Source organism: Amia ocellicauda, unplaced genomic scaffold, assembly GCF_036373705.1.
Source record: "Amia ocellicauda isolate fAmiCal2 unplaced genomic scaffold, fAmiCal2.hap1 HAP1_SCAFFOLD_236, whole genome shotgun sequence".
In the NCBI taxonomy this organism is placed as follows: Eukaryota; Metazoa; Chordata; class Actinopteri; order Amiiformes; family Amiidae; genus Amia; species Amia ocellicauda.
In genome coordinates this window covers 1-27,066 of record NW_027102799.1, presented here as the reverse complement: position 1 = coordinate 27,066, position 27,066 = coordinate 1, and the positions used below count along the sequence as shown (strand labels likewise).

The 27,066-nt window shown below is 42.8% G+C and overlaps 8 non-coding genes and 22 pseudogenes across 8 annotated transcripts; all 30 read left to right on the top strand.

Annotated features, from left to right (window-relative positions):
- Positions 1-124: 124 nt before the first annotated feature.
- On the top strand, positions 125-243 carry LOC136725977 (5S ribosomal RNA). The gene has a single exon (XR_010807837.1). It is a non-coding gene; the product is annotated as a 5S ribosomal RNA (ribosomal RNA).
- A 208-nt stretch (positions 244-451) lies between these two features.
- Positions 452-570, top strand: LOC136725985 (uncharacterized; annotated as a pseudogene).
- A 208-nt stretch (positions 571-778) lies between these two features.
- LOC136725973 (uncharacterized) lies at positions 779-897 on the top strand (annotated as a pseudogene).
- A 215-nt stretch (positions 898-1,112) lies between these two features.
- LOC136725941 (5S ribosomal RNA) lies at positions 1,113-1,231 on the top strand. Its single transcript, XR_010807828.1, has one exon. It is a non-coding gene; the product is annotated as a 5S ribosomal RNA (ribosomal RNA).
- A 216-nt stretch (positions 1,232-1,447) lies between these two features.
- Positions 1,448-1,566, top strand: LOC136725964 (uncharacterized; annotated as a pseudogene).
- A 219-nt stretch (positions 1,567-1,785) lies between these two features.
- Positions 1,786-1,904, top strand: LOC136725946 (5S ribosomal RNA). The gene has a single exon (XR_010807833.1). It is a non-coding gene; the product is annotated as a 5S ribosomal RNA (ribosomal RNA).
- Positions 1,905-2,114: 210 nt separating this feature from the next.
- On the top strand, positions 2,115-2,233 carry LOC136725969 (uncharacterized; annotated as a pseudogene).
- A 214-nt stretch (positions 2,234-2,447) lies between these two features.
- On the top strand, positions 2,448-2,566 carry LOC136725990 (uncharacterized; annotated as a pseudogene).
- Positions 2,567-2,781: 215 nt separating this feature from the next.
- Positions 2,782-2,900, top strand: LOC136725975 (uncharacterized; annotated as a pseudogene).
- A 211-nt stretch (positions 2,901-3,111) lies between these two features.
- On the top strand, positions 3,112-3,230 carry LOC136725967 (uncharacterized; annotated as a pseudogene).
- A 227-nt stretch (positions 3,231-3,457) lies between these two features.
- LOC136725979 (uncharacterized) lies at positions 3,458-3,576 on the top strand (annotated as a pseudogene).
- Positions 3,577-3,785: 209 nt separating this feature from the next.
- Positions 3,786-3,904, top strand: LOC136725981 (uncharacterized; annotated as a pseudogene).
- A 211-nt stretch (positions 3,905-4,115) lies between these two features.
- On the top strand, positions 4,116-4,234 carry LOC136725950 (uncharacterized; annotated as a pseudogene).
- Positions 4,235-4,459: 225 nt separating this feature from the next.
- On the top strand, positions 4,460-4,578 carry LOC136725948 (uncharacterized; annotated as a pseudogene).
- Positions 4,579-4,787: 209 nt separating this feature from the next.
- Positions 4,788-4,906, top strand: LOC136725957 (uncharacterized; annotated as a pseudogene).
- Positions 4,907-5,462: 556 nt separating this feature from the next.
- LOC136725976 (uncharacterized) lies at positions 5,463-5,581 on the top strand (annotated as a pseudogene).
- A 220-nt stretch (positions 5,582-5,801) lies between these two features.
- On the top strand, positions 5,802-5,920 carry LOC136725944 (5S ribosomal RNA). Its single transcript, XR_010807831.1, has one exon. It is a non-coding gene; the product is annotated as a 5S ribosomal RNA (ribosomal RNA).
- A 220-nt stretch (positions 5,921-6,140) lies between these two features.
- LOC136725987 (uncharacterized) lies at positions 6,141-6,259 on the top strand (annotated as a pseudogene).
- Positions 6,260-6,477: 218 nt separating this feature from the next.
- Positions 6,478-6,596, top strand: LOC136725955 (uncharacterized; annotated as a pseudogene).
- Positions 6,597-6,806: 210 nt separating this feature from the next.
- Positions 6,807-6,925, top strand: LOC136725943 (5S ribosomal RNA). Its single transcript, XR_010807830.1, has one exon. It is a non-coding gene; the product is annotated as a 5S ribosomal RNA (ribosomal RNA).
- Positions 6,926-7,140: 215 nt separating this feature from the next.
- On the top strand, positions 7,141-7,259 carry LOC136725942 (5S ribosomal RNA). Its single transcript, XR_010807829.1, has one exon. It is a non-coding gene; the product is annotated as a 5S ribosomal RNA (ribosomal RNA).
- Positions 7,260-7,475: 216 nt separating this feature from the next.
- On the top strand, positions 7,476-7,594 carry LOC136725978 (uncharacterized; annotated as a pseudogene).
- Positions 7,595-7,815: 221 nt separating this feature from the next.
- LOC136725986 (uncharacterized) lies at positions 7,816-7,934 on the top strand (annotated as a pseudogene).
- Positions 7,935-8,155: 221 nt separating this feature from the next.
- LOC136725966 (uncharacterized) lies at positions 8,156-8,273 on the top strand (annotated as a pseudogene).
- Positions 8,274-8,489: 216 nt separating this feature from the next.
- LOC136725988 (uncharacterized) lies at positions 8,490-8,608 on the top strand (annotated as a pseudogene).
- Positions 8,609-8,822: 214 nt separating this feature from the next.
- On the top strand, positions 8,823-8,941 carry LOC136725963 (uncharacterized; annotated as a pseudogene).
- Positions 8,942-9,157: 216 nt separating this feature from the next.
- On the top strand, positions 9,158-9,276 carry LOC136725965 (5S ribosomal RNA). The gene has a single exon (XR_010807836.1). It is a non-coding gene; the product is annotated as a 5S ribosomal RNA (ribosomal RNA).
- A 209-nt stretch (positions 9,277-9,485) lies between these two features.
- LOC136725983 (uncharacterized) lies at positions 9,486-9,604 on the top strand (annotated as a pseudogene).
- A 221-nt stretch (positions 9,605-9,825) lies between these two features.
- Positions 9,826-9,944, top strand: LOC136725962 (uncharacterized; annotated as a pseudogene).
- Positions 9,945-16,403: 6,459 nt separating this feature from the next.
- On the top strand, positions 16,404-16,518 carry LOC136725991 (U5 spliceosomal RNA). Its single transcript, XR_010807839.1, has one exon. It is a non-coding gene; the product is annotated as a U5 spliceosomal RNA (small nuclear RNA).
- Positions 16,519-27,066: the final 10,548 nt, after the last annotated feature.

Here is a 27,066-nt window from a genome sequence, read left to right as displayed (position 1 = left end):
CCCTTTGCTGCACTGATATTTTTCCATCCATTTTTCTTTTTTCTTTTTTTCTTTTTATTTTTTTGCTGGAAGTTCCGTCAATACCCGCTAACCTTTAAGAGGCATCATGCAGCCAGGCCTTTCGGCTTGTGGCCACACCGTCCTGAATGCGCCCGATCTCGTCAGATCTCGGAAGCTAAACGGGGCAGGGCCTGGTCAGTACTTGGATGGGAGACCTCCTAGAAATACCTGGTGCTGCAAGCTTTTACGTCTTCTGGGTAACTTTATCGTAGCTCTTAATACTCTCTTTCTGTCTCCAGGAGATATAATTGAAGAATTGTACACGTACCCGGCTACTTTCAACACCCTTTGCTGCACTGGTATATTTCCCTCTTTTTTTCTTTTTTTTTTTCCTGGCAGTTCCGTCAATACCCGCCAGCCTTTAAGAGACATCATGCAGCCAGGCATCTCGGCTTGTGGCCACACCATCCTGAACGCGCCCGATCTCGTCAGATCTCGGAAGCTAAACGGGGCAGGACCTGGTCAGTACATGAAAGTGAGACCTCCTGGAAATACCTAGTGCTGCAAGCTTTTACGACTCCTGGGTAACTTTATCGTAGCTCTTAATACTCTCTCTCTGTCTGGAGGAGATATAATTGAAGTATTGTACACGTACCCGGCTACTTTCAACACCCTTTGCTGCACTGGTATATTTCCCTCTATTTTTCTTTTTTTTTTTGCTGGCAGTTCCGTCAATACCCGCCAGCCTTTAAGAGACATCATGCAGCCAGGCATCTCGGCTTGCGGCCACACCATCCTGAACGCGCCCGATCTCGTCAGATCTCGGAAACTAAACGGGGCAGGACCTGGTCAGTACATGAATGTGAGACCTCCTGGAAATACCTGGTGCTGCAAGCTTTTACGTCTCCTGGGTAACTTTATCGTAGCTCTTAATACTCTCTATCTGTCTGGAGGAGATATAATTGAAGTATTATACACGTACCCAGCTACTGTCAACACCCTTTGCTGCACTGATATTTTTCCATCCATTTTTTTTTTTTTTTTTTTTTTTTGCTGGAAGTTCCGTCAATACCCGCCAACCTTTAAGAGACATCATGCAGCCAGGCCTCTCGGCTTGCGGCCACACCGTCCTGAATGCGCCCGATCTCGTCAGATCTCGGAAGCTAAACGGGACAGGGCCTGGTCAGTACTTGGATGGGAGACCTCCTAGAAATACCAGGTGCTGCAAGCCTTTTACGTCTCTTGGGTAACTTCATCGTAGCTCTTAATACTCTCTTTCTGTCTCCAGGAGATATAATTGAAGAATTGTACACTTACTAGGCTACTTTCAACACCCTTTGCTGCAATGATATTTTTCCCTCCATTTTTCTTTTTATTTTATTTTTTTGCTGGAAGTTCCGTCAATATCCGCCAGCCTTTAAGAGACATCATGCAGCCAGGCCTCTTGGCTTGTAGTCACACCGTCCTGAACGCGCCCGATCATATCAGATTTCGGAAGCTAAACGGGGCAGGGCCTGGTCAGTACTTGGATGTGTGACCTCCTGGAAATACCAGGTGCTGCAAGCTTTTTACGTCCCCTGGGTAACTTCATCGTAGCTCTTTATACTCTCTATCTGTCTGGAGGAGATATAATTGAAGAATTGTACACGTACCCGGCTACTTTCAACACCCTTTGCTGCACTGATATTTTTCCCTCCATTTTCCTTTTTTTTTTGTTTTTTTTTTGCTGGAAGTTCCGTCAATACCCGCCAGCCTTTAAGAGACATCATGCAGCCAGGCCTCTTGGCTTGCGGCCACACCGTCCTGAACGCGCCCGATCTCGTCAGATCTCGGAAGGTAAACGGGGCAGGGCCTGGTCAGTACTTGGATGGCTGACCTCCTAGAAATACCAGGTGCTGCAAGCTTTTTACGTCTCCTGGGTAACTTCATCGTAGCTCTTAATACGCTCTTTCTGTCTGGAGGAGATATAATTCAAGTATTGTACACGTACCCGGCTACTTTCAACACCCTTTGCTGCACTGGTATTTCTCCCTCCATTTCTCTTTTTTTTTATTGCTGGCAGTTCCGTCAATACCCGCCAGCCTTTAAGAGACATCATGCAGCCAGGCATCTCGGCTTGCGGCCACACCGTCCTGAACGCGTCCGATCTCGTAAGATCTCGGAAACTGAGTGGGGCAGGGCCTGGTCAGTACTTGGATGGGAGACCTCCTGGAAATACCAGGTGCTGCAAGCTTTTTACGTCTGCTGGGTAAGTTTATCGTAGCTCTTAATACTCTCTTTCTGTCTGGAGGAGATATAATTGAAGTATTGTACACGTACCCGGCTACTTTCAACACCCATTGCTGCACTGATATTTTTCCCTCCATTTTTCTTTTTTTTTTTTTTTTGCTGGAAGCTCCGTCAATACCCGCCAACCATTAAGACACATCATGCAGCCAGGCCTCTCGGCTTGCGGCCACACCGCCCTGAACACCCTCAATCTCGTCAGACCTCGGAAGCTGAACGGGGCAGTGCCTGTTCAGTACTTGCATGGGAGACCTGCTGGAAATAAAAGGTGCTGCAAGCATCTTACGTCTCCTGAGTAACTTCATCGTAGCTCTTAATACTCTCTTTCTGTCTGGAAGAGATATAATTGAAGAATTGTACACATACCCGGCTACTTTCAACACCCTTTGCTGCACTGATATTTTTCCCTCCATTTTTCTTTTTTCTTTTTTTGTTGCTGGCAGTTCCGTCAATACCCGCCAGCCATTAAGAGACATCATGCAGCCAGGCCTCTCGGCTTGCGGCCACACCGTCCTGAACGCGCCCGATCTCGTCAGATCTCGGAATTTAAACGGGGCAGGGCTTGGTCAGTACTTTTATGGGTGACCTTCTGGAAATACGAGGTGCTGCAAACTTTTTACGTCTCCTGGGTAACTTCATCGTAGCTCTTAATTCTCTCTTTCAGTCTGGAGGAGATATAATTGAAGAGTTGTACACGTACCTGGCTACTTTCAACACCCTTTGCTGCACTGATATTTTTACCACCATTTCTCTTTTTTTTTATTTGCTGGATGTTCTGTCACAACCCGCCAACCATTAAGAGACATCATGCAGCCAGGGCTCTCGGCTTGCAGCCACACCGTCCTGAACGCCCCCGATCTCATCAGATCTTGGAATTTAAACGGGGCAGGGCCTGGTCAGGACTTGGATGGGTGACCTCCTGGAAATGCCAGGTGCTGCAAGCTTTTTACGTCTCCTGGGTAACTTCATCGTAGCTCTTAATACTCTCTTTCTGTCTGGAGGAGATATAATTGAAGAATTGTACACGTACCCGGCTACTTTCAAAACCCATTACTGCACTGATATTTTTCCCTCCATTTTTCTTTTTCTTTATTTATTTATTTATTTTTTTGCTGGAAGTTCCGTCAATACCCGTCAGCCTTTAAGAGACATCATGCAGCCAGGCCTCTTGGCTTGCGGCCACATTGTCCTGAACGCGCCCGATCTCGTCAGATCTGGGAAGCTAAACGGGGCAGGGCCTGATCAGTACTTGGATGGGAGACCTCCAGGAAATACCTGGTACTGCAAGCTTTTAACGTCTCCTGGGAAACTTCATCGTAGCTCTTAATACTCTCTATCTGTCTGGAGGTGTTAAATTTAGGAATTGTACATGTACCCGGCTACTTTCAACAGCCTTTGCTGCACTGGTATTTTTCCCTCTATTTTTCTTTTTTTTTTTGGCTGGCAGTTCCGTCAATACCCGCCAGCCTTTAAGAGACATCATGCAGCCAGGCCTCTCGGCTTGCGGCCACACCGTCCTGAACGCGCCCGATCTCGTCAGATCTCGGAATTTAAACGGGGCAGGGCCTGGTCAGTACTTTTATAGGTGACCTTCTGGAAATACGAGGTGCTGCAAACTTTTTACGTCTCCTGGGTAACTTCATCGTAGCTCTTAATTCTCTCTTTCTGTCTGGAGGAGATATAATTGAAGAGTTGTACACGTACCTGGCTACTTTCAACACCCTTTGCTGCACTGATATTTTTACCACCATTTCTCTTTTTTTTTATTTGCTGGATGTTCCGTCACAACCCGCCAACCATTAAGAGACATCATGCAGCCAGGCCTCTCGGCTTGCAGCCACACCGTCCTGAACGCCCCCGATCTCATCAGATCTTGGAATTTAAACGGGGCAGGGCCTGGTCAGTACTTGGATGGGTGACCTCCTGGAAATGCCAGGTGCTGCAAGCTTTTTACGTCTCCTGGGTAACTTCATCGTAGCTCTTAATACTCTCTTTCTGTCTGGAGGAGATATAATTGAAGAATTGTACACGTACCCGGCTACTTTCAAAACCCATTACTGCACTGATATTTTTCCCTCCATTTTTCTTTTTCTTTATTTATTTTTTATTTTTTGCTGGAAGTTCCGTCAATACCCGTCAGCCTTTAAGAGACATCATGCAGCCAGGCCTCTTGGCTTGCGGCCACATTGTCCTGAACGCGCCCGATCTCGTCAGATCTCGGAAGCTAAACGGGGCAGGGCCTGATCAGTACTTGGATGGGAGACCTCCAGGAAATACCTGGTGCTGCAAGCTTTTAACGTCTCCTGGGAAACTTCATCGTAGCTCTTAATACTCTCTATCTGTCTGGAGGTGTTATAATTGAGGAATTGTACATGTACCCGGCTACTTTCAACAGCCTTTGCTGCACTGGTATTTTTCCCTCTATTTTTCTTTTTTTTTTTGCTGGCAGTTCCGTCAATACCCGCCAGCCTTTAAGAGACATCATGCAGCCAGGCGTCTCGGCTTGCGGCCACACCATCCTGAACGCGCCCGATCTCGTCAGATCTCGGAAGCTAAACGGGGCAGGACCTGGTCAGTACTTGATTGTGAGAACTCCTGGAAATACCTAGTGCTGCAAGCTTTTACGTCTCCTGGGTAACTTTATTGTTGCTCTTTATACTCTCTATCTGTCGGGAGGAGATATAATTGAAGTATTATACACGTACCCCTCTACTTTCAACACCCTTTGCTGCACTGATATTTTTCCCTCCATTTTTCTTTTTCTTTTTATTTTTTTATTTTTTTTTGCTGGAAGTTCCGTCAATACCCGCCAGCCTTTAAGAGACATCATGCAGCCAGGTCTCTTGGCTTGCGAACACACAGTCCTGAACGCGCCCGATCTCGGAAGATCTCGGAAACTAAATGGGGCAGGACCTGGTCAGTACTTGGATGGGAGATCTTCTTGAAATACCAGGTGCTGCCAGCTTTTTACGTCTCCTGGGGAACTTCATCGTAGCTCTTAATACTCTCTTTCTGTCTGGAGAATATATAATTGAAGTATTGTACACGTACCCGGCTACTTTCAAAACCCTTTGCTGCACTGGTATTTTTCCCTCTATTTTTCTTTTTTTTTTTTTGCTGGCAGTTCCGTCGATACCCGCCAGCCTTTAAGAGACATCATGCAGCCAGGTGTCTCGGCTTGCTGCCACACCATCCTGAACGCGCCCGATCTCGTCAGATCTCGGAAGCTAAACGGGGCATGACCTGGTCAGTACTTGAATGTGAGACCTCCTGGAAATACCTGGTGCTGCAAGCTTTTACGTCTCCTGGGTAACTTTATCGTAGCTCTTAATACTCTCTATCTGTCTGGAAGAGATATAATTGAAGTATTGTACACGTACCCAGCTACTGTCAACCCCCATTGCTGCACTGATATTTTTCCCTCCATTTTTCTATTTATTTATTTTTTATATTTTGCTGGAAGTTCCGTCAATACCCGCCAGCCTTTAAGAGACATCATGCAGCCAGGCCTCTTGGCTTGCGTCCACACCGTCCTGAACACGCCCGATCTCGTCAGATCTCGGAAGCTAAACGGGGTAGGACCTGGTCAGTACTTGGATGGGAGACCTCCTGGAAATACCTGGTGCTGCAAGCTTTTTACGTCTCCTGGGAAACTTCATCGTAGCTCTTAATACTCTCTATCTGTCTGGAGGAGATATAATTGAAGTATTGTACACGTACCCGGCTACTTTCAACAGCCTTTGCTGCACTGATATTTTTCCCTCCATTTTCCATTTTTTTTTTTTTTTTTTTTTGCTGGAAGTTCCGTCAATACCCGCCAGCCTTAAAGAGACATCATGCAGCCAGGCCTCTCGGCTTTCGGCCACACCGTCCTGAACGCGCATGATATCGTCAGATCTCGGAAGCTAAACGGGGCAGGACCTGGTCAGTACTTGAATGTGAGACCTCCTGGAAATACCAGGTGCTGCAAGCTTTTACGTCTCCTGGGTAACTTTATCGTAGCTCTTAATACTCTCTTTCAGCCTGCAGGAGATATAATTGAAGAATTGTACACGTACCCGGCTACTTTCAACACCCTTTCCTGCACTGATATTTTTCCCTCCATTTTTCTATTTTTTTTTTATTTTTTTTGCTGGAAGTTCCGTCAATACCCGCCAACCTTTAAGAGACATCATGCAGCCAGGCCTTTCGGGTTGTGGCCACACCGTCCTGATTGCGCCCGATCTCGTCAGATCTCGGAAGCTAAACGGGGCAGGGCCTGGTCAGTACTTGGATGGGAGACTTCCTAGAAATACCAGGTGCTGCAAGCTTTTTACGTCTCCTGGGTAACTTTATCGTAGCTCTTAATACTCTCTATCTGTCTGGAGGAGATATAATTGAAGAATTGTACACGTACCCGGCTACTTTCAACACCCTTTGCTGCACTGGTATATTTCCCTCTATTTTTCTTTTTTTTTTTTGGTGGCAGTTCCGTCAATACCCGCCAGCCTTTAAGAGACATCATGCAGCCAGGCATCTCGGCTTGCGGCCACACCATCCTGAACGCGCCCGATCTCGTCAGATCTCGGAAGCTAAACGGGGCAGGGCCTGGTCAGTACTTAGATGGGAGACCTCCTGGAGATACCAGGTGCTGCAAGCTTTTTACATCACTTGGGTAACTTCATCGTAGCTCTTAATACTCGCTTTCTGTCTGGAGGAGATATAATTGAAGAATTGTACACGTACCCAGCTACATTTAACACCCTTTGCTGCACTGATATTTTTCCCTCCATTTTTCTTATTTCTTTTTTTTTTGCTGGAACTTCCGTCAATACCCGCCAGCCTTTAAGAGACTTCATACATCCAGGCCTCTTGGCTTGCGGCCACACCGTCCTGAACGCGCCCGATCTCGTCAGATCTCGGAAGCTGAACGGGGCAGGGCCTGGTCAGTACTTGGATGGGTGACCTCCTGGAAATACCAGGTGCTGCAAGCTTTTTTCGTCACTTGGGTAACTTCATCGTAGCTCTTAATACTCTCTTTCTGTCTGGAGGAGATATAATTGAAGAATTGTACACGTACCCGGCTACTTTCACCACTCTTTGCTGCAGTGATATTTTTCCCTCCATTTTTCTTATTTCTTATTTTTTTTGCTGGAAGTTCCATCAATACCCGCCAGCCTTTAAGAGACATCATGCAGCCAGACCTCTTTGTTTGCGGCCACACCGTCCTGAACGTGCCCGATTTCGTCAGATCTCGGTACCTAAACGGGGCAGGGCCTGGTCTGTTCTTGGATGGGAGACCTCCTGGAAATACCAGGTGCTGCAAGCTTTTTACGTCTCCTGGGGAACTTCATCGTAGCTCTTAATACTCTCTTTCTGTCTGGAGGAGATATAATTGAAGAATTGTACACGTACCTGGCTACTTTCAACACCCTTTCCTGCACTGATATTTTTCCATCCATTTTTCTATTTTTTTTATTATTTTTTTTTGCTTGAAGTTCCGTCAATACCCGCCAGCCTTTAAGAGACATCATGCAGCCAGGCCTCTTGGCTTGAGGCCACACCGTCCTGAATACGAAAGAACTCGTCAGATCTCGGAAGAAAAACTGGGCAGGGCCTGGTCAGTAATTGGATGGGTGACCTCCTGGAAATACCAGGTGCTGCAAGCTTTTTACGTCTCCTGGGTAACTTCAGCGTAGCTCTTAATACTCTCATTCAGTCTGGAGGAGATATAATTGAAGAATTGTACACGTACCCGGCTACTTTCAACACCCTTTGCTGCACTGATATTTTTCCCTCAATTTTTCTATTTTTTTTATTATTTTTTTTTGCTGGAAGTTCCATCAATACCCTCCAGCCTTTAAGAGACATCATGCAGTCAGGCCTCTTGGCTTCCAGCCACACCGTCCTGAACGCGCCTGATCTCGTCAGATCTCGGAAGCTAAACGGGGCAGGGCCTGGTCAGTACTTAGATGGTGACCTCCTGGAAATACCAGGTGCTGCAAGCTTTTTACGTCTCCTGGGTAACTTCATCGTAGCTCTTAATACTCTCTTTCAGTCTGGAGGAGATATAATTGAAGAATTGTACACGTACCCGGCTACTTTCAACACCCTTTCCTGAACTGATATTTTCCACTCCATTTTTATTATTTCTTCTTTTTTTTGCTGGAAGTTCCGTCAATACCCTCCAGCCTTTAAGAGACATCATGCAGCCAGGCCTCTTGGCATGCGGACACATTGTCCTGAACGCGCCAGAACTCATCCGATCTCGGAAGCTAAACGGGGCAGGACCTGGTCAGTACTTGAATGTGAGACCTCCTAGAAATACCTGGTGCTGCAAGCTTTTACGTCTCCTGGGTAACTTCATCGTAGCTCTTTATACTCTCTTTCTGTCTGGAGGAGATATAATTGAAGTATTGTACACGTACCCGGCTACTTTTAACACCCTTTGCTGCACTGATATTTTTCCCTCCATTTTTCTTTTTTCATTTTTTTTTGCTGGAAGTTCTGTCAATACCCTCCAGCCATTTAGAGACATCATGCAGCCAGGCCTCTTGGCTTGCGGCCACACCGTCCTGAACGCGCCCGATCTCGTCAGACCTTGGAAACTAAATGGGCCAGGGCCTGGTTAGTACTTGGATGGGTGACCTCCTGGAAATACCAGGTGATGCAAGCTTTTTACTTATCCTGTGTAACTTCATCGTAGCTCTTAATACTCTCTTTCAGTCTGGAGGAGATATAATTGAAGAATTGTACACGTACCCGGCTACTTTCAACAGCCTTTGCTGCACTGATATTTTTCCCTCCATTTTTCTTTTTTCTTTTTTTTTTTGCTGGAAGGTCCGTCAAAACCCGCCCGCCTTTAAGAGACATCATGCTGCCAGGCCTCTCGGCTTGCGGCCACGCCGTCCTGAACGCGACCGATCTCATCAGATCTCGGAAGCTAAACAGGGCAGGGCCTGGTCAGTACTTGGATGGGTGACCTCCTGGAAATACCAGGTGCTGCAAGCTTTATACGTCTCCTGGGTAACATCATCGTAGATCTTAATACTCTCTTTCTGTCTGGAGGAGATATAATTGAAGAAATGTACACGTACCCGGCTACTTTCAACACCCTTTGCTGAACTGATATTTTTCCCTCCATTTTTCTTTTTTTATTTGCTGGAAGTTCCGTCAACACCCGTCAGCCTTTAAGAGACATCATGCAGCCAGGCCTCTCGGCTTGCGGCTACACCGTCCTGGACGCACCCCGTCTCGTCAGATCTCGGAAGCTAAACGGGGCATGGCCTGGTCAGTACTTGGATGGGAGATCTCCTAGAAATACCAGGTGCTGCAAGCTTCTTACGTCTCCTGGGTAACTTCATCGTAGTTCTTAATACTCTCTTTCTGTCTGGAGGAGATATAATTGAAGAATTGTACACGTTCCCGGCTACTTTCAACACCCTTTCCTGCACTGTTATTTTTCCCTCCATTTTTTTATTTTTTTATTTTTTATTTTTTGCTGGAAATTCCGTCAATACCCGCCAGCCTTTAAGAGACATCATGCAGCCAGGCATCTCGGCTTGCGGCCACACCGTCCTGAACGTGCCCGATTTCGTCAGACCTTGGAAACTAAACGGGCCAGGGCCTGGTTAGTACTTGGATGGGTGACCTCCAGGAAATACCAGGTGATGCAAGCTTTTTACGTCTCCTGGGTAACTTCATCGTAGCTCTTAATACTCTTTATCTGTCTGGAGGAGATATAATTGAAGTATTGTACACTTTGTCTTAGGGACAGTCTGGCTAGCAGTGACTGAGTGGTTGACAGACGACAAGCAACGGAATGTACGTGCTCTGTGATGTCATAGCAGTCAGCTGAGAGAGGCTCGTGATGTCATCGCTGAGCTGTCTGTCTGTCTGTCTGTCTCTCTCTCTCTCTCTCTCTCTCTCTTCCTCTCAATTCAATTCATTTGTATTGTCAAAGCAATTGGACATACATACATACATACATATATATATATATATATATATATATATATATATACATACATACATCCATACATGCTAGAAAGTCATTACTATGTTATCTTAAAGGCTAACTAAGCAGAACATATATCATTATAGAACAGAGTCCATAGGTCAACACATGGTTTTAGGGAACAGGCACGTAGGTCGTACCGTTTGACAATGTCTCCAAGGTTCTCATCGTAAATAACAAACAGAAATCAAACTATCTTCTGGGCTGACCTTCTAGCTTGACCGTATCTTTCTTAAGTATACAAGAGAGAAAAACAGGTGTAAGAAAATAATTTCTAATTTTCCTTCTACACATATATACATACATACATACATATGTAGCGTTATGTTGGGTGTATTTGGATAAGAGCATTTGGGCTCTGAGCTGAAGCACTGATCTAAAGAAGACCTCTCCCCCCCAAAGTTATCAGATTTCCTTAGCTCATCAGCTTGGAACTGGTTTGCATCAAAGTGACAGTTTTGGGGAGGATGGCACCGAGAAGAGGCCAAATAGTTTGGAATTCTGCTATGAGATGTCTGGAGAAAGGGGCCTGTAGGTGATAAAAACTCTTTGAAGTGGATGAGAGCCGAAATCCCGACATAGAGCTACGAACCCAGGCCAACCGGCATTTCCAAAAGATGGCATGGATTGACATCAGTCATAAATAAAGCCTCCCTCCAATAGGACACTGGGGGCTGAAACCGAAATCCAATCTCAAGAACTCAGGGACCAATCACCTACTGATCTGACAGACTATAAGGAACAGCGGACAGTCTTTCTCTCTCTCTCTCTCTCACCTGAACCAGAAACTCGCTGCCACAGCTCAACCTGTAGCTCTGTTGCCAGAACCGGAATCAGAAACCAACCAAGTCTTTGCCGGCAACAGAAGAGTTAAACTGGGAGAAGGAGATTGAGCGAAGAATTATTTTAAAGGACTTTATTAAATAAATAACTTCACAGACCCACCTGATCAGTGGAGTTTTACAGCTGGACAATTGACTAAGTCGACTGAATACGAAAGTGTCAGTCACTTAAATAGCTATTTGAGTCTTAAGAAACTTGACCCTTGGAACAAACAGGGCCCTGCTTTCCTCAAAGACTTTGTCTTCAAGTAACTATGGTGGAACCCTGCTTACAAAGAAGATTTTGTGCACAACCTTGGAGCCTTCAAACCAATGGAAAATCTGTTTGGAAAAGACTCTACATTCGCGAAACCCCAACTTCCAGGTGCATCGACTGAGTGGAAGTTCTTGGACAAAGCCGAACCGGACTGCCTTTGTTCCAAACCACACGGACCTCGTGCCGTGTGCTGTTATCTGAGCCCGAAGCCAGAGAGGCCTCTCTGCGACGAAGTTCACATAAGTTTAACAGTTTGGAGTTTGTGATTCATGACATTTGAGAAATCAATTAGAAATGTTAATCTGTGATTCATAACTCTAGAATGTGTAATATCATTTAGTTTTCTTAAATATAAATGTGAGTTGCATTAAACTGTTTTGTTGATAATTTTAGAAATAAAATCTGTCAACGCCGAGAAATATCTTCTCATTCCTGTTTAACTGTTTAGTCTGAAATTGACACAAGTTAATAGACATTAGATTATAGGTGGCCCTGCCTATCCTTAATCATTGAATAATAATCAGTTAAGGGAAATTGTGGTAACAAATAGGATCTTTCTCGGCACCTAAACGTAAATGAGACTGATATATATATAACGAGAAGTTACCTGACATAAATACTAACCTGCGTAGTAATAATACTAACGAGAGACTCACCTTCGTCTTACTAACCGGTATTGTAGTCAATGTGTTTATAACCTTTTTTGTTTAACGATTTGTTAAACGGAATGTACGTGCTCTGTGATGTCATAGCAGTAAGCTGAGAGAGGCTCGTCATGTCATCGCTGAGCTGGCTGGCTGGCTCTCTGTGTGTGTGTGTGTGTGTGTGTGTGTGTCTCTCTGTCTGTCTGTCTGTCTGTCTCTCTCTCTCTCTCTTACTCTCTCTCTCTCCCTCTCAATTCAATTCATTTGTATTGTCAAAGCAATTGGACATGCATACATACATACATACATATATATGGAAAATAAACAATATGTGTACATCTCTTTCTGCATTAGTGGTGCCCTCACAGATGTGCAAGTTACATGACAGACAGACAGACAGACACACACACACTTTCACACACAGACAGACAGACACAGACACACACACACATACTTTGACAGACAGACAGACAGACACACGCATATTATGGGTCTTTGTTGGGTAGTGAAATGGGTAGCATCAGTCGCAGTGTGGGTAATGTCAGGGAGCCAATCATAGTCCCCGTTATTTGCATATCGTGGCGCAAAGCATTCTGGGAAAAGCAACTAAACACGTTTAGTCATGTATTTGTCCATAGTTTACACATGAGATGAAAGAGACAGTATGACGTGTTGAGCACCTAGGATTCCTCATGTGTATGTGAGGGGCAGAGGAACCGGATCCCAAGTGTGCGTCCCAGGTGCTATAGGTTTCAAAGCATGCAGGGGAATAGGCACCCCACCCTGACACCTATAGAAGACTGGATAGGGAGATATAAATAGCAATGGGGAGACTCTTGTACTTGGTGTGGCTCTATCCATATAGTGGGGCCAGCAGGTGCAGCAATAGAAGCTCAGCCTGGGGAGACTGGATTTAGCATTTCCTCTCCATTTTGATAACTATCCATAATCATTTCTGCAAAATACTTCTATGATACCTATGTATGTTTTTTACTTGTACTATATTATACTATCAAGTATCAGTGTACACATACAATGTGACCTGTTACATTAATACAGAGGCCACGGAAGGCCAGATCACTAATAGCCACTGTCCCCTGATATTACACTTTTTTACAATCACTTTGGCACTCATTTCAGAACCTTGATGTCATTTTTCAAAACTCTAGACACTAAACTCACACCCGATGATCAAAATGCACATTTTTCAAAACTCTAACACTTTTTTACAATTGCTTGGATACAATACACATCAACCTCAGATCATTTGTTCATTGAACTAAAATGACACAACTTAACATCAAAGTATTACCATTTCAAAATGCAATTCACACATTACATCTGAGATCACTGTCTATTCATTTCATTACAAAGATCTAACTATCAATTGATACAGCTGCTCAAAATGATAAGTGACTGTTGCATTACTCTTAATGCATAATTTTATGGAAACTGACAAACAATATTCCATGTTTCGATCATGAAAGTTTCAGGATAATGAGATCCATTGACATCAATAAACGAGGAGCATGAACCAGTTGGACTACATTATCTATGGATGTAATATTTCATCATCATTCATCATCATGTAGCACTTTTCCACACCATGTTTGCAGTGTGGAAGGAAAGTTAGAAATTTTTTCTCTAATACCTGTTTTTCTCTCTTGTATACTTAAGAAAGATAAGGTCAAGCTAGAAGGTCAGGCCAGAAGGTAGTTTGATTTCTGTTTGTTATTTACGATGAGAATCTTGGAGACAATGTCAAACAGTATGATTGAAGTGCCTGCTCCCTAATCCATGTGTTGATCTATGAACTCTGTCCTATAATGATATAAATTCTGCTTAGCTAACTTTTAAGATAACATAGTAATGACTTTCTGATTATAACCAGCTCTTTGATTTTTGTGTATAAAAGCTCTGACTGTTAAAATGAAGGCAGAGCGACTTTGGGATCTACTTGAGTCACTGTTCCTCTCCACGCTGCGTGTATTAAAGGCATTGCAACTAACGCTCCAACCTGGTTGAAGATGATTGTTCTTCCACATCAGATTTGACATTACTGTATGTATGCAGGCCCTTGTAATTGCTTTTCCAATACTGCCAACTGGTTATTGATGATTGATTTCACATTGTGGTACGAGTATCGAGTGAAATGAGTGCTATCCACCCCAGCAACACAGTGATAACATGGAGCCGGCAAGTCATCCAGGTCACAATAGAGGTCAAGCAGTGGGAGGAGGAAGACGTGGTGGTCAAAGGAATGGAAGGGGACATGCACCCCTTCTGAGAGGTGGTCGTGGGCCTCGTCATAGAGGAGGGCTTAGGCCTCACCAGAGAGGCAGCCATGGGCCTCATTTGAGAGGTGTTGGGGGAACGTGGTAGAGGACAAGGCCACGGACCAGACAGCGGCAGCAACAGCAAATAGTGTCCAGTGAAATCCGAGAAATAGTTGTAGAGCATGTTGTAAATCATGGCATGACCATGACTGAGGCAGCTACAATGATTCAATCAAACCTCAGAATCAACTCAGGATCAACTGTGGCCTCAATCATCAGAAATTTCCGTACTGAGAAGCGGCAAGTCTTCAGCATGCACTAAACATTAGGCTACTCTCAATTGTCAAATGACTGTATACTGCATACCAATGTGTAGCACAGAGTATAGTGTGCCTTTTGAAAGAAATGCAGACAGAGTGAAGCAGCTGATGACTGAGTATGTTCAGGTATGTTCAGTTTCAAGATGCCTCTTGTGAAAAATGGTTGTGAGAACCTGAACCTGAACACAGGGCTGATGGAAATTCAGAAGTACAGTAATCAATCCTTTGTTTTACACTAAGCCAGGTGAGGAACACTGCAGTTGACATTTTACTGTAGTTTTGTTCTTTTTTGTAGCTAATTATTGTTGCATGGCTTCAAAGAAACCTATGGTGTGATTTGATTGTATTGCATCAATACATTTCAGATTTTGTTCAATGATTCCACTGTGTCTGTAGTATTCTCTCTACTAGTCCTTTTACAGTGATGTATTTATGTGTAGTACCATAATGAAACATGTATCACATATTTTGTACTACAATATTTAATGATTGTACGAACAACTACACAGTGAATCTATCGGTATCTTCTGTGTGGGTGATCTAAATAAATGTTACTATGGTATTTCATGATAAATGAATTATTTGAACCAACAAGTCTGCAAGTGCAAGGTTTCTTTAAAGATATGAATGCACAATGCAATGTTTTGAACATTGGACAGCCTGTGTTACAAGTGATGACCGTTTTGAGTTTTGTGTCTAGAGTTTTGAAAAATGACATCAAGGTTCTGAAATGAGTGACAAAGTGATTGTAAAAAACTGTATATTCATCCTATTTAATGTGCTCTTTTAAAATGTACTTTTCTTTTTTATGTTGCCATTTCTGTTCTACCAATGTTTCAGTTGTTAGCCAAAGATTGACAGAGTACATCTCATACACACAGGCCAGACAGCAAGGATTTCTTTTTGAAATTCAATTACAAATGCTGCATGAACTCATCAATACGATTAGAGATCCTGAAAGCAATATAACTAACTCACTCTACAGCATCTCATTAGCAGTGAAAAGAAACCAAGAAAGTTGGGACAGTCGACTGTTTACCACTATGTAACATCACCTTTTCTTTTCATAACACTTATTAAGCACTTGGGCACTGAAGACACCACTTGGTTAAGTTTAGCAAGTGGGATTTCCCCCCATTCATCCATTATGCATTTCCTCAGCTGCGCAACTGCACAGGGCCTTCGTTGTCTTAATTTGCACTTCATAGTGCGCCACACATTCTCAATTCGGAGACAGGTCAGGACTGCAGGCAGGCCATGCTAGCACCCGCACTCTCTGCCTATGCAACCATGCGCTTGAAATCTGGGCAGAATGTGGTTTGGCGTTATCCTGCTGAAAAATGCAGGTACGTCCCTGGAAAAGACGATGTCTGGATGGCAGCATATGTTGCTCCAAAATGTGTACATCTCTTTCTGCAAAAATGGTGCCCTCACAGATGTGCGAGTTACATGACAGACAGACACTCATACACACTGTCACACCCACACACACACACACACTTTCACAGACAGACACACGCACACACACTCACTTTCACACAGAGACAGACACACAAACACAGAGACAGACACACACACACTCACTTTCACACAGAGACACACAAACACATACACTTTCACACAGACACACACACACATACATACATACATACATACATATATAAGGAAAAGAAACAATACATTTAAAAATCACAAAAAGATGTAATAAAGTACAGAAAATCTAAATGTAATAAAATGTGATCTTTAATACACACAAATATGTATGGCTGGTCGGATGCGTCTTGGACTCGGGTTCCTCTTCATTACGTATAATGCTTTTGCCTTTTGCTATAGCTTTCCGTGGAGGGGATCGTGGGTGAGTTTGTACCATTCTTGGGAGGCTCTGCCTTGTTGGGGCGGAGCTGTGATCCAGGTGAACAGCAGATCGGACATAGGTGGGCATGTGGGCGGAGGAGGAAGGCCGGTCAAGCAAATAAGCTTGCTAAGGTACGCAGCAGCAGCAAGCAGCCCCACCATCCAGTCAGCCAGCCAGTCTGGCTGGCAGTGACTGAGTGGTTGACAGACGGCAAGCAACGGAATGTACGTGCTCTGTGATGTCATAGGAGTCACCTGAGAGAGATGTTTGTGATGTCATCGCTGAGCTGGCTGGCTCTGTGTGTCTTGCTGGCTGTGTGTGTGTGTGTGAGAGAGAGAGAGACTTTTTGACTTTTATCAGACTTCATTGCCTGTTTGCAACACGCAATAATTCATACAAAAGAAAATAAATAAATAAATAAAAAATAGTGTTCCCCTTTGTTTGTCTCCCCCCAACAAGCATTAACTCCGCCACTGATCTGTACACTTTTAAAGAAAGCAACCCAATACACACAACAAAACAACCATCAAATACTAAACCCTATAAATGAATTACATAATAAAAACCAACTCCCCGTCATACAATTCACAAAGGGCATCATTAATACACCAGACCTGTTCAAAACTCTCCAAATCATTCATCAGCCTGTAATAGTTAAACTCTAGTCTGACTCTGCACTTGACCAGCATGGCAAACACTCTCACTGCATCCTCACTGCCCTCCCCACACACTCTGTTCTTCCTAGTCTTATAGACGGCCATTTTAGCCTGGCCCAGCAAGAAGTTTACCAGCTGGTCCACATGTTTGGTCCTTCTGGTGTATCGCGCCCCTAAAATAAAAACCTTTGTGTTAAAAATCAGGTTAAGATCAGTAAAAAGACGAGTTAAAAGACTAAAAATGGGTGACAACCGAGAGCAAGTGCTGAAACAGTGAAACACGGTCTCTCTCTGAGCACAGAATGGGCAGGCGTCGGACACAGCAGGGTTAAGAACAGTAATAAAAGAATTGACAGCAATAATGGTGTGTAACACCCTCCACTGCAGATTGCCAGCTCTCTTATTGAGGGGGGCTTGTACAGGCTTCTCCAGGCGGGCGCAGTGTCTTCCCCCAGCCCCAGCCTGTAAAGTAATTTTAGGAATCACAAAGAAACAGTTGAAAGTGCTAAATAAGTATTTTGATGCACCATATTAATTTAGGAAATTTACATGTTGTTTTTCATCAGCTTCTGTATCTGATGGCTCCACATCACTGGCTGGATTGACAGCAACGACACTCTAAAAAAAGAAGTGTTAAGTTTGAGCATTCAGGACTTGTTTTGAAGATCCTGAATATCACTGGTCCACAATTTATCTGTGAAACTATGGGTTAATCTCCATATACAAAATACTTTTCACACACACTTTAAATTTACAACTAAATTTACATGTTGATGTCTTTCGTCAGCTTCTGTATTTGATGGCTCAATATAACTGGTTGCATTAACAGCAACGGCACACTACAAGAAAATAACATTATATTTAAACATTCAGGACTGGTTTAGCATCACCTCGAATATCCCTAGCCCTTGAGGTCGATTGTTATTGTGGTCTTCAAGACCAGTGCTTCTCAACCTTAGTCCTGGAGGAGGCCCACTGTCTGCTGATTTTCATTACAACAACATTGTAGGTTATATCAGTGACTGTGGTCCTAAAGTACCCCTATGCCTGCTGTTTTTTTTCCAGTTGAGCTCTTAATTACCTAATTGGCTTAACTGAAGCCATTTAACCCTTTTCCCAGGTCTTTGGTTGTTGATGAGTTACAAAGAGCTGGATTGTGGCCCGCCATGACTGGAAGTGAAGAACACTCACTCTAGGCCTTTAACTTAATGTTCATATGTAGGGGCCTATCCATCTGATTTGTTTTTGCACATTTATTAACAGAAAAATTGATGGTACGTGAAATCATCTGAGCTGAAAAATATAATGTTCCACCAATAATAAAATAAATGTATTAATTAAAATTATAGAGATAATAGAATGTTCACAGATTATTAGTTCAGAAAACAAAATATTTTTTTATATCTTAAATAGAATTAACACTCAAATCAGTTGTAGGGTAAACAAGGTCTATTTTTTGGATTGATTTTATAATTATACATGTATGGCTGCATGAAGCTTACCTGAGAATCTGATATTTTAGTAACTTTGTTGCTTCTTGTTGGGTAGTCCACGTTTGCCGCCGTTCTTTTTCTGTAAATGTAAATCAAAAGGCAATAATTACATACTGTAATTAAAATACAAAAAGTATAAACATTGTATTATTATTTTTGTATCCTGTTTCTCCATCTCGATGCTGTTCTTTTTGGAATTGCATATCTAGGTTTACTTAAATACTGTTTATAAGATTGTAAACTCATCATCCAAATTTCTTCATTTGCCAAACTTTATGTAGTGCGCTTGCAGTTTCAGAAGAAGAAAAAAAACTGTAACAGATGGGATATGTAGTACTTTATACTCGAGTGGTCTATGCGATTACACCCTGTTGGTGTTATTAAGAACGCCAAGTACCAGAATGCAGAGCGGGACTGTTTTTTGTGCCGTGACTTGTCGGGGGAAAAACGCGCAGAAAAAACGGACGAGAAGGTGAAGGTAGTATGGCGGTGATGCACGCGTTGGTGAAGTGGGAAAGCGGGGTCGACAAAGACTCTTACAGCGTGATTCCCACTGCTTGCTTTCGCAATTTTGATTTATTCAGCATTGCTGATGATGACGAAGAGACGACTCGAAACTTCAGAGCAGAGTGGAGAGACACGAACAAACCTCCAAAAGGTGGATGGCCTGTCCATGAAGCGCAGATCATTATGACTGGTAACAATGTTTATTTAAAAAAAAAAAACATTAAAGTCTTTACATGCTATTTGATATATACAATCACAGTATATTTGAAATGAATGTTTAAGTTATTAATGTGTTGTACTTCTAACATACTCTTATAACATGGTAGGTGGTGGTGAGGGCACTAAAAACTCGTCATACATGACTGGCATTTGTAAGAACGATTTATTGTGTGTTGTGCTTTACAATAAAATCCCCCAAATCACAAAATAAATTAAACCAGATATAATTTAACTTCAGTTTTGATTCAGTGTTGGCTGTTCATCTTAATTTGTATGGTCAAAGCACAGTATTTTTATGACAAATAAATATAATCCCCAAATATCTGTGGACATAATGCAGGGTTTTATTTATTTTATTTTTATTTTAGGAAAAGAAGGCGAACTAAGAAGAAAACTTAATGACCTAACAAAAATGCCCTGTCCTAAAATGAAAGACAGTACCTAAAACCAAACAAAAAACTTCAAATTCAGATGATAGTGACCTTGATGAACCACAGTTAACCGGTGAGATAATTACTGCAAATATTAAATAAATGTATTGCAGGATTGTGTTTGCAGGATTGTGTTTTTTAAATCATTTTCATATATATATATATATATATAATATATATATATATATATATATATATATATATATATATATATATATATATATCATTTTAAACTCTTTTTCTCTCTGAATACAGCACAAAATAAGAAAGAAAACCGATGGAGCTTCAAGAATTAGATCCCGTCATATTCTACAGACATTTAAAGAGTCCAGTGAAGTTGAGCTACAGCAAAACGTTAAGCAGCTCGAAAAGGAAACACAAGACTTAAAATTGAAAAACCAATGTCTTCGAAACCGTATGGTTGATGGTAAGTTTTTTTAATTTATAGCAAATAATTCCTTACCTTATAAATGTTATTCTTCAGTAATTTAGATTCCAGAGTAATGTATTATAGTTGATCATACTGAAGTAATCTAGAACCACAATACAGACTCTTAATGTGCACTGTCTAATAGTTTAATAATACTGATTATTAAATAAAGTTTTTCAACATAACTTCATAATCCTACATTAATGACTTATATGCATTACATTAGACCTGGTAATTCTTGTATTTTATCTCTTTTATTTTTTTCGTAGCTAATGTTAATGACCCACAAAAAGGTCAGTTTGCCAATAACATAGAGCAAGTCTCTCAAGTATAATTGCAGGCATTGATGGTTTTGTTTTCACTTTGTATTAAATATATTACTAGAAATGATTATCATTTAATACTAAGGTTTTTTTCTCCAGAGATTCCAGACCTTTTGGACAATCTGAAAAAAATTGTAACAAAAGCCACATTTATCAGCGATGAAGACAAAAGTGTGTCACCATCAAGTGGTTCTGACAGCCCCACAGCAAATTGTTCTGAATCTGACAAAGAATCACCAAAACAGGTATAACACTCTTGGTCTACAATATTACAAAGACAAGGTAAAAATATATATATTGAAAACAAATATTGGTTGTAAACAATCTAATGATGCTACATTATCAGTTATATTCATAGTTAAAGTTGATAATAAGAATGTAATTGAATTATGGGTGTCACAGATTCACTGACTTTATTATGTCTGTAAATTAATAAACTTAGAATTGAGACATACTGTGGTCTTTAATAACACATTTCTGTAACATAATCACAGCCTTACTGATAATGTATTCCACTTAACATAATATAAGAATAGTTTGGGGATAAACTTGTTTTTTATTTACCATTGTCTTTTAGGTGGAAATATTCCCAGGCACTGGAGTTTACATTGACAAACTGTCCTGGATCCTTGCAGAGAGGTGCAGCACGAATACGTCATATGCAAGAACCCTGACGGTTGCTGTCTTTGACTTTCCAACATTACTAAAGAGCAATCTTCGTGGTGGTGGCAGCAAGAGAGATCCAACTTCGGAGACATTAAGATCCTCATTGATGTTATTGAGGATCATATACAGCTGCCTTCGGAAGGACACGACGTGTTTCAGTTGCGGGGCTTTGCAGCCCAGCGGGACCCTCTTAATGCCGGACATCAGCTGCCCGAGCCGGTGCGGATGAACGGAGGGACGTTAGACAGCGTTACCTTCCGGGCAGGAGCAGCAAGCGGCAACACCGGGGTGAAAGTGTCGTCTAACACTGTGCCATTAGCCACTAGCTGATTCAGCAGATCAGTGGTTTTTAAGAAGATAACAATGGCAGCAGACTTGATATTTTCACACCCTGCTACCTCCCCAACCGCTAACACACACTGCTCTAGGGGGCAGAACTGCACCGGAGCGATCTTGACTCCATGGCGTCGGGTCAGTTTTTCAAAAGACGCATTCAGGGGGTCCGACCCCCCGACCCGGGAAGAACTACCGGTACTCCCCCCTCCCCTCCCCTGTTCCCCCACAATAAGAAAAGCACTGAAAACAGAAGACAAAATAAACAAACTGAAAAAAGTAAAGCAACAAGAAAACGCAGCCAAAGGACAGAGCTCTCAGCAGCACTCCCGCTCACTGCAGACCCCTCCCACACACTCCCAGCTGAGAGAGAGAGAGAGAGAGAGAGAGAGAGAGAGAGAGAGAGAGTTAGTGTCTGTCTGTCTCTCTCTCTCTGTAGATGCATCATAGGGAACATATGTAACAATCTCTCTTTTTGTTTACCAAAAATGAGAATGAACGTATTTCAAGTGGGTGTTGCCTTGGTTGGAAACGTTTTAAGATTATTTATGAAGTGTAAAGTGGATTTGTCTCAGTTCTCCGTAGTTTTCAATGTATGTGCCATTCAGTAGCGTTCATGTTACAGATGTGCCCTATGCAGTGGTAGGGTCAATAAAATGTCAGTAAAACTTTATTTTAGCAATTATGGAGGGGAAGAACTGCAAATAGAGGGTCCCCACTAATTATCTAACTTACCAACAACGTTTCAAATTAGGTCTTGCGAAGCTGCCAAATAATGCTGTATAATCGTATGTGTCTTCATACACCGGCTGCTATAGTCTGATAGCTTTGATTATATATACATATTTTCTCGTGAACCACAAATGCTATTTGCTTGATTTTTACAGAGTATGTTATAAATACCATTGTTATGAAGCCTGACAAATTGTATGCTGTAATTATGAATATTTTCAAATCATTTGTTTGTTTTTCCTAACATGTTACAAATGTTCCCTATGTGAAAGATGCATTATATCTTAATAACGTCTAAACAATTAAAGATATACAGATTATTATTTTTGGTAAAGTTATAATACATTGCTATTAACTATGTGTGTCAGTAAAAGTTTAAATTTCCTAAAGGATTTTTATTGATCTTGCAAAATAAGTGTTTAGGGAACATTTGTAACATAGAGGTGGGTTAGCCACCGGCTAAGGGCAGCCAGCACCGTCACCATGTCGCTGGAAAAGCGCTAAGTGAGCTCACAGTGAGCTCAGTGTAATGTCTGCTCTGGTGAGCTCACAGTGTGACCTAGTCGTGAGTTCACGTCTTCACTGGGTAGTCCTTGACAACTTAATTGACTCAAATCTTGGGCTTAATTGGTCAAAATGACCATTGGTTGAAGGTACTCAGGGACTGATGTGTAGAGAGACTTATTAAACCTGCAGGATTGTGGTTTTCCCAGATCAGAATTAACCAGATCACCACAAAGGAACATGGTAGGTGCTATTGCAACACAGATTACACAAATACATTGAAATCCAAGTTTGCAGTGGTCCTTGGGCCATTGGGTGGTGATCCAGATCACTTCAGCAGGAATTTTGCAGTGGTCTGGACTACAACTCTCTCTCTCTCTCTCTCTCTCTTTCTCTCTCTCTCTCTCAATTCAATGCATTTGAATTGTCAAAGCAATTGGACATGCATACATACATACATACATATACACTCACCTAAAGGATTATTAGGAACACCTGTTCAATTTCTCATTAATGCAATTATCTAACCAACCAATCACATGGCAGTTGCTTCAATGCATTTAGGGGTGTGGTCCTGGTCAAGACAATCTCCTGAACTCCAAACTGAATGTCTGAATGGGAATGAAAGGTGATTTAAGCAATTTTGAGCGTGGCATGGTTGTTGGTGCCAGACGGGCCGGTCTGAGTATTTCACAATCTGCTCAGTTACTGGGATTTTCACGCACAACCATTTCTAGGGTTTACAAAGAATGGTGTGAAAAGGGAAAAACATCCAGTATGCGGCAGTCCTGTGGGCGAAAATGCCTTGTTGATGCTAGAGCTCAGAGGAGAATGGGCCGACTCGATTCAAGCTGATAGAAGAGCAACTTTGACTGAAATAACCACTCGTTACAACCGAGGTATGCAGCAAAGCATTTGTGATGCCACAACACGTACAACCTTGAGGCGGATGGGCTACAACAGCAGAAGACCCCACTGGGTACCACTCATCTCCACTACAAATAGGAAAAAGAGGCTACAATTTGCACAAGCTCACCAAAATTGGACAGTTGAAGACTGGAAAAATGTTGCCTGGTCTGATGAGTCTCGATTTCAGAGTCAGAATTTGGCGTAAACAGAATGAGAACATGGATCCATCATGCCTTGTTACCACTGTGCAGGCTGGTGGTGGTGGATGTAATGGTGTGGGGGATGTTTTCTTGGCACACTTTAGGCCCCTTAGTGCCAATTGGGCATAGTTTAAATGCCACGGCCCGTTGTTTCTGACCATGTCCATCCCTTTATGACCACCATGTACCCATCCTCTGATGGCTACTTCCAGCAGGATAATGTACCATGTCACAAAGGTCGAATCATTTCAAATTGGTTTCTTGAACATGACAATGAGTTCACTGTACTAAACTGGCCCCCACAGTCACCAGATCTCAACCCAATAGAGCATCTTTGGGATGTGGTGTGTAGCGTTATGTTGGGTGTATTTGGATAAGAGTATTTGGGCTCTGAGCTGAAGCACGGATCTAAAGAAGACCTCTCCCCCCCAAAGTTATCAGATTTCCTTAGCTCATCAGCTTGGAACTGGTTTGCATCAAAGTGACAGTTTTGGGGAGGATGGCACCGAGAAGAGGCCAAATAGTTTGGAATTCTGCTATGAGATGTCTGGAGAAAGGGGCCTGTAGGTGATAAAAACTCTTTGAAGTGGATGAGAGCCGAAATCCCGACATAGAGCTACGAACCCAGGCCAACCGGCATTTCCAAAAGATGGCATGGATTGACATCAGTCATAAATCCAAAGTCACAAAAGATTAAGTCTGTTTTAGTTACTTGTGATAAATTGTTGATATCCTAAGCGTTGGCATTAGAGTCATTAGGTGATTAATCGAGTACTGTTCTGTTGGGTTGTTACTGAATAGCCAAAACAATGATTACCCAAATGTCCCCATGTGAAGCATTGATTGTTAAGGTACCAGGAACAGAGATTCCTGAATTCCTTGGACGCCTAGGCAGTTTGGACTTTGAAGTAGAGTCGCGTCGAACTCAGTTGGTAAACGACACTACGACGCAACTCGAAAAAGAGTCGATAGAGCTGATGAAAGTTATGGCTAGCTTAGCACTTGCGAGCTCAAGGGTAGTGAACTGGATCATAAGCAAGTTTGAAAAACTGAAAAAGCTAGGAGAAAAGTATGCTAAAGCGAAAGAAGAAAGAGCCAAACGGCATGGAATGGTTTTAGAATTTGAAGGAAAGCTAGATACTTGTGGAAAACAAGTCATTGTGTTGAATGCTGAAAAAGAGGACTTAATTGAACAGAGAGAGCAATTAGGAAATGATTTAAGACAATGTCAAGTTGAATTGGAAACAACTCTGATCCAAGTAAAAGGTCTGCAAAATGACAGATGTAAAGCGGTTGAAAATGAAAGGATAGTTTTGAAGGACCGGGATGTTTTGGAAATGCGTCTTTGCAAAACAGTCAGGGAGAAAGATTTGGGCACTGTAAAAATGGAGATACTCGAAGGCGAGGTCATACATTTAAAAAGGGACAGTGAAGAAATGAGGAGAGTAAATCAGGTGCTTAGGGGAGAACTCAAATCAACTGAAGTTGAAAATGAGCGTCTCAAGCAACAAATAGGGGCCCTGAAAGCTGCCTCTTGGTGGGCTGCAAAGCTGACACCTGACAGCATAAAGGAACAGCCGGAACCGGCCAATGCACGGAGTCGCACACCGTCTCCACATTTAGGCCCCGGGTTGCCTCGTCCTGATCGTACCCCTCCCTGTAGTCTTTCTCCATCCAGGGTAAGAAGCTCGTCGCACAGACGAACTTCCTCTCCCGAGAGTCCAGACCGAAAGGTTAACATGCGCCAGTTGAGAGAACTGGCTAAAGATTGTGAAACCTTTAACCCAGCAGACAAGGAAGGAAATGTGGAAGCGTATATTAAGGACATTAAGTATGCTTTGAGTTTCTATCCTGAGGCTACGGAGAAGGAAAAGGTTCTCCTAATCCGCAAAACTACCTCTCGCCAAGTCCATTCTTGGATGGAGAGGCAAGGGTCCATGGTCTGCGATAGGTTTCAACGCTTGTGCAGAGCATTAGTTAGGGACTATTCCAGGTTCATTGATCCAGTGGCAGCAGTGACTGCCGCACACCAGATCAAACAGGGTAAGCATGAGTCCCCCTGTGATTACTATGAAAAGCTTAGGAAAACCTATTTTGCGGGTCAAGATCGACCCGGGGCCGAGGAAGAGGTGAGCTTTAAAGGGTTGTTTGTTGCTAATTTGTTCCCAACGATTAAGGAAATGATCATATTACATGCAGACGCAACGTATATGAACATAGCTGAAATTCGAAAAAATGGCACAGAAAGCTTGGGAAAGCAAGTACAATAGCACTTCTGATCGTAAAGATTCAAGCACCCAAGTACTGGCAAGGCGCTCTGAGAGCCCTATTTCTCCACTGGAGTTAGAGGGGACAGAGATTCAAAGAAGGAAAGAACCTCCCAAGGATGGAATCCAAGACACCCAGGCTTACAATAAAAAAAAGAAATCTGCTCCTAGCCTAGGTGGGTTAACTCAGTCTCTGAGCAATGTTGCAGTTTCTGAGCTACTGCTACGCTTAGCTCTGCTCCCTTTGCCCCCTCTTCCCAAACTGGAAGTTAGTAGCCAGGGTAAAGGGCCGGACTCGCCACCTAAGGAATGACTAGCTCTGGAACCACCCCCTGTCCCCGCCTCTGTGTTTTTGATTGGATGTGAGGAACAGCAGGGGGGTTTCTCTGACACATCAGCCCACTGGGACCTCCCAGTGGGGGAAGTTGCCTGCAGGCAAGCTGAACCTTTGGTGATGTTACTGGGTGATCTGACACAGAGAGGCAGAGCCAAGCAAGTTTACATAGAAGTGACCATTGAGAATGTGTGGGAGTGAGGAGCCTTGTTGGACACTGGGGCTGAAATTTGTTTAATGTCTGCCACCACAATGGGCAACCTGAAACAAATTATGGAAACCTCAGACCAACGACTGAAAGTGGAAGCTTGTAGTGTGAACATTACAAGTTACACAGAGACTAAGGCACAGCTCACTCAAAAGGCATTGTTAGAGTTCACCTTTGGGAAGATTAAGTTGGTTCATCCAGTTTATATTTCCAAATTTGAAACAGAGAAGTTGATCATTGGTCAGGACCTATTGAACAGGTTGTGGGCTCAAGTTGAATCACCAAAGCCTGTGGAATTGAATGACAGATATGATACAGCCACCAAGGTACAACTTCCCAATGAGACCATTTTTTGTGCATGTCCCTAAAGGGGGCACCG